The sequence below is a fragment of the Arvicola amphibius genome, chromosome 12 (assembly GCF_903992535.2).
Source record: "Arvicola amphibius chromosome 12, mArvAmp1.2, whole genome shotgun sequence".
Lineage (NCBI taxonomy): Eukaryota > Metazoa > Chordata > Mammalia > Rodentia > Cricetidae > Arvicola > Arvicola amphibius.
Genome location: NC_052058.2, coordinates 118,573,355 through 118,587,449, shown reverse-complemented (window position 1 = coordinate 118,587,449; position 14,095 = coordinate 118,573,355).

The following is a 14,095-nucleotide window of genomic DNA, read 5'->3' as shown; positions in this document are numbered from 1 at the left end:
GACCATTTTCCTAAGGATAGATTTGTCAGGGAACATCATCCTGACAGGGATAGCAGAGGTCATTGTCCTAAGGATGTTTACAGAGAACCCACCCCTCATCCCACTATCTTGAGAGCTATCCGTTAACGGAACCCACCCCTTACTCCAATGCTAATGGATCACATCTGTTAAGGGAACCCACCCCTTACTCCAATGTTAATGAATCACATGCTTCGGCTTACTCCAGGTGCTGGCTGATGACCTTCAGTTACCCCGGCAGAGTTCCTGCCTACCTACCTCCACCCCATTCAAGGGTATATAAGCTGTAACTTTGACCCCAATAAACGGAGACCTTGACAATAGAATCTTGCTTGGTCTCCTTCCTCTTTTACAGCTCATGTCTTGCAGGTTAGCGCCCCTTCAGAGGACCCTGAATAGCTGACCCTGCCAAGCGGGGGTTACACACACACTTGCTTAATTATATTAACACAGTTTGTTCAGTTTATTTGGAATCACTTTTGTATCTTTGATTTCAGAGCTGACCAATTGGTATTGGATAACCAATTAAGGGGCTCATTTTTGGGGAAGTCTGCTTATCCTGCCCTTAACGTTCCTTAGCTGCCTATAGTTCTTTGTTTAGGGATGGAGAGCAGTGAGATTTTCCCCTTCCATAGTAACATTACTATTGATGCTGTATGTGTCCAGAACTTGTTTAGGTAGCCATGTTGATGTAGTGTCCCAGGTGAAGCTGTGACCAGACACAATGGATTCATCTGCAATACAAACCCTGAACTTAAGGCTTTTAAGTTACTATCTGAGCTTTACCCCATAGTCATTAGGAAGGTAACTAACCCACTTCCCCAATGAAAACTGGTTAGTTGGTGTAGAACTAGTCAACTTAAGCCAGACTTAAGAAAAATGTGTTTACTCATTTTCAAATATTATTTTAATGAGTAAATAAAATACATCTTGTCTAGACATTTGTTGCCTAATTTGTATTTTATATAAATGATTAATAAAATGGAAGGCATTTTCTTTTGGCTTAAAGATGATGATAGACTGCTGTGTAATTAAAGTTTCCTATTCAACAGTGTAGCTCTGACATGTAACATTTTAGTATCCTTTGAAGTATGAAGTCTTATTTGAGATGATCATGGATTGAGATATAGTTTTCATAATTCCTCACAACTGTTCATATTCTCAAAATGTGTATTAAACATTCCCAATTTTACATGCATATTGTATGACTAACATTCAAATTTGAAGGTATTTGAAGCAGTGTGTATTTGAACCCAGGCATCATATTTTAAACATTAGATTCTCTGAATTGCTTTCTCCTTACCTATTTCCACGTCACTCTTACTTCAGGCTTTGGAATGATCTGAAAAGCACTCTACTCCTCACAGGCTGTCTTTCTGTTTATTGTCGTCTCCTGTTCCCTTAGGGTGCTTCACACATTTACACTGAGAACAAGTCTAGTAAATAAATGACAAAGAAATTAAGTTTTGAGAATTACAGGTGCAGGAATAACAAGCAGAAATGCTTTTTATTTTGTGAGTCACCTCAGTTTGAAATGAAGTGTGAAGTGAAGCTCTTCTTTAAAGGGATTGACTTGTATAGAGGATATGTAGATCAGTTACAATGTTTACAAATGTGGCCTGCTGAAGAGACTGTACCTGAAAAGAGGTTGTAGTTACTTTCATAAGAAGTGGTCTTAGTTTTTCCCCCAAAGTCAGTATATGCTGTAGGAACTTCTTCAGCTAGTAGCCTTTAAGTTACCAGCCCATTTACATACTATAAATGCCATTGTAAAGTGAATGCTTCCTGTCTCCTGCTGCTGCTGGATTTGGTTCCTGTTTCCCTGTTTGTGCAAAGGACTGTGATCTGTGAGTGTACCCCTAAATAAATAACCCTTTATTTATAGTTCAAAAAAAAAGAAGTGGTCTTAGCATCTTTATATAGCCTGGCAATATGAAGCATGGATTATAAACATAAAATTCTAATAAATTATAAATGATATGATTTTTAATATATAGAAAATTTTTATTCTTTGGCTAAAAAAATTATCCTTTCTATTGAGTCATTTGGAAGAGACCCCCAACTTTTGCTGCAATTAAGACACTAAAGTGATCTGGATGGCACTCTAGTAAACAGAGTAGAAGGAGTATCCAAGAAGAAACACAAACTCATGAAGATTTTTCTCACAGCCTTCAAAAAGCAACTTTGAAAATGCAATTGAAAGGTTTTGTTTCAGTTGACAACAGTTTTCAGAAGGATTGAGTCATCTGTTTTTCTACACAGAGATGGCTAAGTCTTTGGAGCTCTCGATAAAGCAGAAGATTATATAATGTGAAAATAAAGTCAGCAAGTCTGTGTCCCCTCAGAAGTCCTGCCCCACTTTGTTTCAATTATGTCTATAGTATCAAGAAAAGAATTTAGGAAAAATGCAGGAAAACCTTCTTTCTGAACATTATCACAGGTAACCATGGACACACACACTGATGTGCTAAACTGTTTGAGTGTATTGTATGCATCTCTGTCTACATACCTGAGTCTAGTGGACACATAGTGCTCTCTTTCTATGTACTTGAGTGATGTGGGATTCCCCTCTGTATGCTGTGAATACCATTGGTTAATAAAGAAACTGTTTTTAGGCCTGCAAAGAACAGAATAGAGGTAGGCAAGGAAAACTAAACTGAATGTTGGGAGAAAGAAGGAGGGGTCAGGGCGAAGCCAAGGATCCTCTGCCAGAGACAGACATGCCTAAACTTTGCTGGTAAGCTGCAGCCATATGGCGATACAGAGATGAATCGAAATGGGTTAAATTAAGATGTAAGAGCTTTCTAGGAATACACTAGAGTCATTGGCCAAGCAGTGTTTTAAATAATATAGTTTCTCTGTAATTATTTTGGGAGTCTGGGCAGCCAGGATATGAACAATTGGGCTCCTACTACACCTGTGTCTGGAAAACACATGGTACTCTCTGTCTACATACCTGAGTCTGGTGGGCACATGGTACTCTCTGTTTACATACCTGAGTCTGGTGGGAACATGGTATTCTCTGTCTATATACCTGAGTCTGGTGGGCACATGGTACTCTCTGTCTACATACCTGAGTCTGCTGGGCACATGGTACTCTCTGTCTACATTCCTGAGTCTGGTGGGCACACAGTACTCTCTGTGTACATGCCTGAGTCTGGTGGGCACATGGTTCTCTCTTTGTACACACCTGAGTGTGGTGGGCAAATGGTACTCTCTGTGTACATACCTGAGTCTGGCAGGCACATGGTACTCTGTCTACATACCTGAGTCTGGTGGGCACTTGGTACTCTTTCTACATACCCATGTCTCAAGAACATATGGTGCTCTCTGTCTTTGTACCTGAGTCTGGTAGACGAATGCTGCTACTTATCTATCTATCTGTGTCTGGGTAGACACACAATGCTCTTTGAACAGATGTTTGAATCTATGAACTAGGAGAAGCTACCAGGTTCTTTATCATGTGAAGTCAGAAAATAAAACTCAATAGAATAAAGAAATATTAAAGTAAGACCCAGAGTTGAATGTAGTAGAAAGAAAATGTAATTGCCTAGAACAAAGGAAGGTCATGAAGTAAAGGAGTATGGAGGAACAATATGACTGAAGGATTGCAATAGTAGGTGTACATATCCCTATTTTCATTCGCATGTGGTGGTCTTCTTGAGATACCTAATTAAAGACAAATTTTATGTTAGCTGAAATTCATAATAGCATTTTGGGAAACATAGTCTTGAATGAAGAAGAGTAGAGTTCCCGAAATAGTATTTTTCTTTGGGCTCATATCCATTCACATCTCCAGAGACACCCGATTCTTTCAGTGTTTTAGCCAGTGGCTTGTCAGACTGAGGAATCTTGCTGGATAACATCAAGCTACTCTTTTTTTTTTTTTTTTTAAAGGAAAGAGTTTTTATTTATTCCTTCTGACCTCCACAGGCATCAAGCACACACATAGTGTACATAAATATAAACTGGCAAAACACTCCTATGCATAAAATAAAACAAATACATCTAAAATAAATGTGCTTTTAAAAAGCTTATTGAGAAATACAAGGTGAAATGGTTGTTACATCTGAAGCTATACTGGTGAGTGGGGTAAAGAAACAAGAAACAATTGCTGACGGGTGTGGAAGTGATTTTTCTGGGGGAAAAATGATGTCCTGAAACCCATTGGGATGACGGCTGTCCAACTTTGAATATGAAAAAAAAAAAAACCACTGAATTCCACACCACTACTGGGTGGAGATCGCCAGTCTGGACTTCCAGGAGCTGAAGAGTCTGTGCAGAACTGTTTCTCAGGAGAGGGAGCTCGGTCTGCTGCCCACGGCCTGCATGTACACGCCAGTAATGTCCCACTCTCCTTGGGAGCTCGGTCTGCTGCCCACAACCGGCATGTGACACTCAAAAGTAACTTCCAGCTCTTCATTCTTTCCTGTCTTCCTTGTTTGTCTTTCTCTGGCTGAGTCTTCTATGGAGCCCAAGCTGGCAAGCCTTAAACCAGCCAAGTGCTCTTGTCTCTGCCTCCAGGGTGCTGGGGTTGCAGGTATGCCCCTGGCTGTGTTTGACTTCTGGAGCAGTGGCTCTCAGAAAGTTCCATCGGAAGTAGAACGTGTCACAGTGAAGATGGGTGTGGGGCTCACACTTTTACATCACTCAAGAGGTGGAGGCAGGAGGATTGCCTTGAGTGTGAGACCAGCCTACTTATATAGTGAGTTCTAGGCTAACTTGGGATATAAGAATCAGACTCTGTCTCAAAAAGAAAAAGGAAAAGAAAGGAAGAAAGAAAGAAAGAAAAAGAAAGAAAGAAAGAGAAAGGAAGGAAGGAAGAAAGGAAGGAAGGAAGGAAGGAAGAAACGAAAGGCAAAAAAGTGACATTATTTGTATGCTAAATAAAGAGCAAGAGATTAAGCTGGAAGCTATTCGGAGGGTGGTTGGAGGTGGGGGGGCCAACTAGAAGGTAGACTTATCAGCTCCTTTGACTGCAGTTAGCACACAACTCAACAATGAGAAGTGGACTGTTTGGGTCACCTTAGCACAGGCAGGCAGAGGCACTGCTGGGCTCACCGAGCACCTGGAACTGGGATATGGATGATGCCTTAGCCCCCAGGCTCCCTGATAGGCTTAGTGAGAGGCAGAACTAGACATACAAACTCTACCTCCTTGCTGTAGCCAAACACTGGGATGACACTTGCCGAGGTCCAGCCTCAACAGGGTTCACACACTCCAGGGTAGAGGCATGTGGATTAGAAAAATTAGGTAGGGGGAACAGGGATACGAAAGAAATACAGATACACGTGATAGAACCAGTAGGGAATCCGGTGAATACTGAATATGCCTGTGTTCATTTTCCACATGCTTATATACTCCAATCCTGAAAAGGGGAGAAAAATCAAAGACTGCTCTAACATGCCACAAAGGACAACCAGAACAGCTACGTGCTTCAATACCTGAAACATTAAGCAACTATATCCTGAGTTAAGCATTCCATTGTTTATGCAGGACATGCACAGATGACACCTAAGATCAAGCATCCTGTAGGCAACCACCCCCTGGGTCAAAACCTCCTGTCATATTGAAGGACAGGAATAGGCTTGAACTTTCTGAGCTTTGGTCAAGAGGAGAAGATCCACTTCTATGGGCCATCTGAATACCCAAAACACCAAGTAACCACACCCTAGGTCAGGACATTTTGCTTGTAGCCTCTTCTCAAACCTCTTGTTAATAACCTTGGAAGAACAAGAGTAGACTGAAGCTTTCTGACCTTCAGACAAGGTGGGGTGCATCCACTTCTGTGGACTCCCACACCTCCTTAGGTTCTTCTCTGGAATAAATTCTGATCCCACCCACAGGCTTGCTACTGCTTCTGGATCCCCCCTCCCAACTGGGGCTGGGCCCCAGGACATTACTGCACAAAGGACATGTGTTCTGTCACTGAGCTATGTCCCCCACCCTTCTTTCTGCTTTTTGATAGTGGTGATGATGGTGGCATTTTTATACAGGGCTGCCCGAGGGTAGAACTATGTTGGCCCAAGGAAGCACGGGAATTCTTCAGGATTCTTTTGGGAAGACAATGGTACCAAAGCGTCCAAAGGAGTCAGCCTGCCCACCTTCCTGCCTTCTGTCCTTCCTCTTTGTGACTTGTGTAGCCCCCTTCTGATCCTCCTGTGTTCATCTCCCAAATGCTGGAGATACAAGCATGCTTCCAGCATGTCACACCTGGCTATATGCCGTGCTGGGGCTTGAACCCAGGACCCTGTGTGTTCTTTTTTTTTTTTTTTTTTTCTTTTTTTTTTTTTTCCTCATGGTTTATTTTTTTTTATATTTAAAAATTTCCATCTCCTTCCCTCCTCCTCCCCCCTCCCTCCCCTCCTTCTCCCCTTTCTCTCCCCTCCTTCTCCCCCTTCCCTCCCCTCCCCTCCACCCATACCTCCCCTTCCTCCCTCTCAAGGCCAAGGAGCCATCAGGGTTCCCCACTCTATGCTAAGACCAAGGTCCTCCCAACTCCCCCCAGGTCCAGGAAGGTGATCGACCAAGCTGAGAAGGCTCCCACAGAGCCCGTCCATGAAGAACAATCAGAGCCCAGAGCCATTGTCCTTTGCTTCTCAGTCAGCCCCCGCTGTTGGCCACACTCAGAGAGACGGGTTTGGTCGCATGATCCATCAGTCCCATTCCAACTGGAGTTGGTGATCTCCCATTAGTTCTGTCCCACCGTCTCCATGAGTGAACGCACCCCTCTCGTTCCTGACTTTCTCCCTCATGTTCTCGCTCCTTCTGCTCCTCATCGGGACCTTGGGAGCTCAGTCCAGTGCTCCAATGTGGGGCTCAGTCTCCTTCCCCATCTGTCGCCAGCTGGAGGTTCCCTCACGGTCCTGACTTTCTTTCTCATGTTCTCTCTCCTTCTGCTCCTCATCAGGACCTTGGGAGCTCAGTCCGGTGCTCCAAGGTGGGGCTCTGTCATTTTCTTCATCTATCGTCAGGTGGAGGTTCTATGGTGATATGCAAGAAATTCATCAGTATGGCTATAGGAACTGGCCTTTTCAGGCTCCCTCTCCTCAGCTGCCCAAGGAACTAACTGGGGGCGTCTCCCTGGAAACCTGGGAACCCCTCTAGGGTCAAGTCTCTTGACAACCCTCAGGTAGCTCCTTAAATTAAGATATATGCTTCCCTGCTCTCATATCCACCCTTCCTATATCCCAAGCACCCCATTCCTCCGAGCTCCCCCCGCTCTCCCCTTCACACTTTTCTCTCCCCATCTTCCCTTGGCCCAGTCTTGCCCAACCCTCAAGTTCCCAATTTTGCCTGGCGATCGTGTCTACTTCCAATATCCAGGAGGATTACTATATCTTTTTTGGGAGTTCACCTTATTATCTTCTCAAGGATCCCAAACTTATAGGCTCGATGTCCTTTAATCATGGCTAGAAACCGAATATGAGTGAGTACATCCCATGTTCATCTTTATGGGTCTGGGTTACCTCACTCAGAATAGTGTTTTCTATTTCCATCCATTTGCCTGCAAAATTCAAGATGTCATTGTTTTTTACCGCTGAGTAGTATTCTAGCATGTATATATTCCACAGTTTCTTCATCCATTCTTCCACTGAAGGGCATCTAGGCTGTCTCCAGGATCTGGCTATTACAAATAATGCTGCTATGAACATAGATGAGCATATGCTTTTGTTGTATGATTGGGCATCTCTTGGGTAGATTCCCAATAGTGGAATTGCTGGGTCCTGGGGTAGGTTGATCCCGAATTTCCTGAGAAACCGCCACACTGCTTTCCAAAGTGGTTGCACAAGTTTGCATTCCCACCAGCAATGGATGAGTGTGCCCCTTACCCCACAACCTCTCCAGCAAAGGTTATTATTGGTGTTTTGGATTTTAGCCAATCTGACAGGTGTAAGATGATATCTCAAAGTTGTTTTGATTTGCATTTCCCTGATAGCTAGGGAGGTTGAGCATGACCTTAAGTGTCTTTTGGCCATTTGAACTTCTTCTGTTGAGAATTCTCTGTTCAGTTCATCGCCCCATTTTTTAATTGGGTTAATTGGCATTTTACCGTCTAGTCTCTTGAGTTCCTTATATATTTTAGAGATCAGACCTTTGTCAGTTGCAGGGTTGGTGAAGATCTTTTCCCAGTCAGTAGGCTGCCTTTGTGTCTTAGTGACAATGTCCTTTGCTTTACAGAAGCTGCTCAACTTCAGGAGGTCCCATTTATTCAATGTTGCCCTTAAAGTCTGTGCAGCTGGGGTTATGCATAGGAAACGGTTCCCTGTGCCCATTTGTTGTAGAGTACTTCCCACTTTCTCCTCTATCAATCTCAATGTGTTCAAATTAATATTGAGGTCTTTAATCCATTTGGACTTGAGTTTTGTGCATGGTGATAGATATGGATCTACTTTCATTCTTCTACAGGTTGATATCCAGTTATGCCAGCACCATTTGTTGAAGATGCCCTCTTTTTTCCATTGTGTACTTTTGGCTCCTTTATCAAAAATCAGGTGTTCATAGGTTTGTGGTTTAAGATCCGGGTCTTCTATACGATTCCATTGGTCAACTTCTCTGTTCTTATGCCAATACCAAGCCGTTTTCAATACTGTAGCTCTGTAATAGAGTTTGAAGTCAGGGATGGTAATGCCTCCAGAAGTACCTTTATTGTATAAGATTTTTTTTGCTATCCTGGGTTTCTTGTTTTTCCATATAAAGTTGATTATTGTCCTCTCAATCTCTGTGAAGAATTTTAATGGGACCTTGATTGGGATTGCATTGAATCTATAGATTGCTTTTGGTAGAATTGCCATTTTTACTATGTTGATCCTCCCAATCCACGAGCAGGGGAGATCCTTCCATTTTCTGGTATCCTCTTCAATTTCTTTCTTCAAAGACTTAAAGTTCTTGTCAAATAAATCCTTCACTTCCTTGGTTAGCAATACTCCCAGATATCTTATGCTATTTGTGGCTATTGTGAAAGGTGATACTTCTCTGATTTCCCTCTCTGCTTCCTTATCCTTTGTGTATAGGAGGGCGACTGATTTTTTGGAGTTGATCTTGTATCCTGCCACGTTACTGAAGGAGTTTATCAGCTGTAGGAGTTCTTTGGTGGAGTTTTTGGGGTCGCTTATGTATACTATCATATCATCTGCAAATAATGAAAGTTTAACTTCTTCCTTTCCAAATTGAATCCCCTTGATTCCCTTATGTTGTCTTATTGCTATTGCTAGAACTTCAAGCACTATATTGAAGAGATAAGGAGAGAGTGGACAGCCTTGTCGTGTTCCTGAATTTAGTGGGATAGCCTTGAGTTTCTCTCCGTTTAATTTGATGTTAGCTGTCGGCTTGCTGTAAATAGCTTTTATTATATTTAGGAATGACCCTTGTATCCCTAATCTCTCCAAGACCTTTATCATAAAAGGGTGCTGAATTTTGTCAAATGCTTTTTCAGCATCTAATGAGATGACCATATGGTTTTTTTCCTTCAGTTTGTTTATATGATGGATTACATTAATAGATTTTCGTATGTTGAACCAGCCCTGCATCTCTGGGATGAAGCCTACTTGATCGTAATGGATAATTTTTCTAATGTGTTCTTGGATTCGGTTTGCCAGTATTTTATTGAGAATTTTTGCGTCCATGTTCATGAGTGAGATTGGCCTGTAATTCTCTTTCTTGGTTGAGTCTTTGTGTGGTTTAGGTATCAGGGTAACTGTAGCTTCATAGAAGGAATTTGGCAGTGACTCTTGTGTTTCTATATTATGAAATACCTTAAGGAGTATAGGTATTAGGTCTTCTTGGAAGTTCTGGTAGAATTCCGCATTGAAACCATCTGGTCCTGGGCTCTTTTTGGTAGGGAGGTTTCTGATAACAGTTTCTAATTCTTCGCGACTAACAGGACGATTTAGAGCATTTACCTGGTCCTGGTTTAACTTTGGTATATGGTATTTATCTAAAAAACTGTCCATTTCTTTTACATTTTCCAATTTTGTGGCATACAGGCTTTTGTAGTAAGATCTAATGATTTTCTGAATTTCCTCTGTGTCTGTGGTTATGTCCCCCTTTTCATTTCTGATCTTGTTAATTTGCGTGTTCTCCCTCTGCCGTTTGATTAGTTTGGCTAAGGGTTTGTCAATCTTGTTGATTTTCTCCAAGAACCAGCTTCTTGTTTCATTGATTCTTTGGATTGTTTTCTGTGTTTCTATTTTGTTGATTTCTGCCCTCAGTTTGATTATTTCCAGTCTTCTACTTCTCCTAGGTGAGTCTGCTTCTTTTTTTTCCAGAGCTTTCAGGTGTGCTGTTAAGTCACCAATGAGTGCTTTCTCCGTTTTCTTTAAGTGGGCACTTAGTGCTATGAACTTTCCTCTTAGCACTGCTTTCATTGTGTCCCATAGGTTTGAGTATGTTGTGTCTTTGTTTTCATTAAATTCAAGAAAGACTTTAATTTCTTTCTTTATTTCTTCCTTGACCCAGGTGTGGGTCAGTAGTTGACTGTTCAGTTTCCATGAGTTTGTGGGCCTTCTGGGGGTAGCATTGTTGTTGAATTCTAATTTTAATCCATGGTGATCCGATAAGACACAGGTGGTTACTAATATTTTTTTGTAACTGTGGAAGTTTGCTTTGTTACCAAGTATATGGTCAATTTTCGAAAAGGTTCCATGAGCCGCAGAGAAGAAGGTATATTCTTTCCTATTTGGTGGAATGTTCTATAGATGTCTGTTAAGTCCATTTGGTTCATTACCTCCATTAAGTCTTTCAATTCTCTGTTAGGTTTCTGTCTGATTGACCTGTCCATTGGTGAGAGAGGAGTGTTGAAGTCTCCAACTATTAGTGTGTGTGGTTTGATGGCTGCCTTGAGTTCTAGAAGTGTTTCTTTTACATAAGTGGGAGCTTTTATATTAGGGGCATAGATATTCAGGATTGAGACTTCATTCTGAAGGATTTTTCCTGTTATGAGTATAAAGTGTCCCTTTCCATCTCTTCTGATTGATTTTAGTTTGAAGTCAACTTTGTTGGAAATTAGTATGGCCACACCCGCTTGTTTCTTAGGGCCATTTGCTTGATAAACCTTTTCCCAACCCTTTACTCTGAGTAGGTGCCTGTCTTTGTGGTTGAGGTGTGTTTCTTGCAAACAGCAGAATGTTGGATCCTGTTTTCGTATCCAGTCTCTTAGCCTGTGCCTTTTTATAGGTGAATTGAGTCCATTGATATTAAGTGATATTAATGACCAGTGGTTGTTGACTTCAGTCATTTTTAGTAGTAGAGTTTGTGTGTTTCCCTTCTTCTAGTTGTGCTGGTGAAGGGTCGCTAGATGCCTGAGTTATTGTCGGCGTTGTTGGACTCCTTGGTTTGTGATTTTCCTTCTATTACTTTCTGCAAGGCTGGATTTGTGGCTGCGTATTGTTTAAATCTGTTTTTGTCCTGGAATATCTTGTTTTCTCCATCAATGGTGAATGCAAGCTTTGCTGGGTATAATAGTCTAGGCTTGCATCCATGTTCCCTAAGTGTCTGTAGCACATCTATCCAAGCTCTTCTGGCTTTCATGGTTTCCATTGAGAAATCAGGTGTAATTCTGATAGGTTTCCCTTTATATGTTACTTGACCTTTTTCCTTTGCAGCTCTTAATATCTGTTCTTTATTCTGTATGTTTTGTGTTTTGATTATTATATGGCGTGGGAATGCTTTCTTTTGATCCAGTCTATTTGGTGTTCTGTAGGCTTCTTGTACCTTCATAGGAACATCCTTCTTTAGGTTGGGGAAGTTTTCTTCTATAATTTTGTTGAATATGTTTTCTGGGCCTTTGAGTTGTAATTCTTCTCCTTCTTCTACCCCGATTATTCTTAGGTTTGGTCTTTTCATGGTGTCCCAGATTTCCTGAATGTTTTGTGTTAAGAATTTGTTAGATTTGTTTAGATCTTTAATCTGTGAGTTTATTTCCTCTATAGTATCTTCAGAGTCTGAGATTCTTTCTTCCATCTCTTGTATTCGGTTGGAAATACTTGTCTCTGAAGTTTCTGTTCGTTTACTCAGAGTTTCCATTTCCAGTCGTCCCTCAGATTGTGTTTTCTTCAATACCTCCATTTCATTTATCAGGTCTTGTACTGTTTCCCTTACCTGTTTGATTGCTTTTTCTTATTTTTCTTGTTTTTCTTGGGTATCTTTGAGAGATTTATTTATTTCCTCTACCTTTTTGTTTGTCATCTCCATTTCTTTATGGCAGTTTTTTACCTCCTGTTTAAGGTCCTCTATTATTTTTATAAAGTACTGTTTAATGTCGGTTTCTTCTATATCTTCTGGGGTAGGGTGTTCAATTCTTGTTGTTTCGGGATGTCTGGCTTGTGGTGACGTCATGTTGCCTTTCATGTTGTTGGAGGAGTTCCTGCATTGGCGCCTGCCCATCTCTTCCCCAAAGAACGATGGATCCTCCTGCAGACTTTCAGGTCCCCTTGCAGGCCAAGCAGCTCTCAGACAAAGGCCTACCTTGCTCCGGGCAGTCAAATGAAGGAGGGGACCTCCCACCGGCCTGGGTGCACTCAATTCCGGGTCCCCAGAGCCCAAACAGGCTGAGCTGTGGGATTTTGTGGCCCCAAAGACGGGAGGATGAGGAAGGGGGAGGGGGGGAGGATTCTGGGTGCAAGCTGGGAAGGGACAGGGAGAGAGAGGCGGTATCCGGTATCCGGGGAGAATAACCCCTGCAGGAAGAGCAGGAAGTGTGCTGGTGGCAGGGGGAGTTGTGGAGAGTCGGTGGTCCCTCTCCGGGCAGCTGCCGCGGTTCGGGCACTCACTCCTCACTCACCCCAAAGAACGATGGATCCTCCTGCAGACTTTCAGGTCTCCTTGCAGGCCAAGCAGCTCTCAGACAAAGGCCTACCTTGCTCCGGGCAGTCAAATGAAGGAGGGGACCTCCCACCGGCCTGGGTGCACTCAATTCCAGGTCCCCAGAGCCCAAACAGGCTGAGCTGTGGGATTTTGTGGCCCCAAAGACGGGAGGATGAGGCAGGGGGAGGGGGGGAGGATTCTGGGTGCAAGCTGGGAAGGGACAGGAAGAGAGAGGCAGTATCCGGGGAGAATAACCCCTGCAGGAAGAGCAGGAAGTGTGCTGGTGGCAGGGGGAGTTGTGGAGAGTCGGTGGTCCCTCTCCGGGCAGCTGCCGCGGTTCGGGCACTCACTCCTCACTCACCCCCCAAGCTACTCTTACAGACCAGCATGTGTACTAGGATCTTTCTGTTTCTCTGAGAGCTAGTAAGTCACACAGACACAGAGGTGCTTCCTTTCTTACTTTCTCTAGATGCAGAAGGATTCTGAATGCTTACACAACACCATCCTGTTATGAAGTCATAAAATACATTTTCTTAATTGCAGGATTGTAGCTACTCTCATATTTCAAAGGGCAGCCCAAAGGGACAATAGTTAATCCTGAGCTCCAGCCACTGTAGCATCATGGATCAGACTATTCACCAAAACAGATTCTCAACCTGTGGGTCATGACCCCTTTGGGGATCAAATGAACCTTTCACACAGGTTGCCTAATATCATCTGCATATCAGATTCTTACATTAGAATTTATAAAAGTAGCTAAATTTCAATTATAGAGTACCAACAAAAATAACTTTATAGTTGAGGGTCACCACAGCATGAGAAACTGTTAAAGAGTCACAGCATCAGGAAGGTTAAAAACTACTGCACTGAAGTATTTACAGGTCATGAATCCATTGCTCTTCTCTCTGTACTGCCTTTTGCTGTTTCTCTATCTTTAACTCAGTCAAAGACTCTGTAGCTTAGAGGTGGCAGAAAGCCAAGTTTGGCACTGTGAAACCTTTGCAGATTGTTATTCCAGTATTTGAAAATTACGCTTGATGTTCTGTAGTAAGTGTTGATAAGATCCAGTGCAGACCACACAACTCATATGAATGTTGATAATTTGTGTACTTGTTTCTTCAACCATAATAAATTTCTGTGTGTACTTGTCCATTCTCTAGCATTGTCTACTTGCTAGAACAATGATACATGCTATCCATCCACAGATATGTGCTGAAAAGAGTGTGTGGATACTGTGTCCTCACATGTTAAAATCCACTGTTAGGGCAGCAGG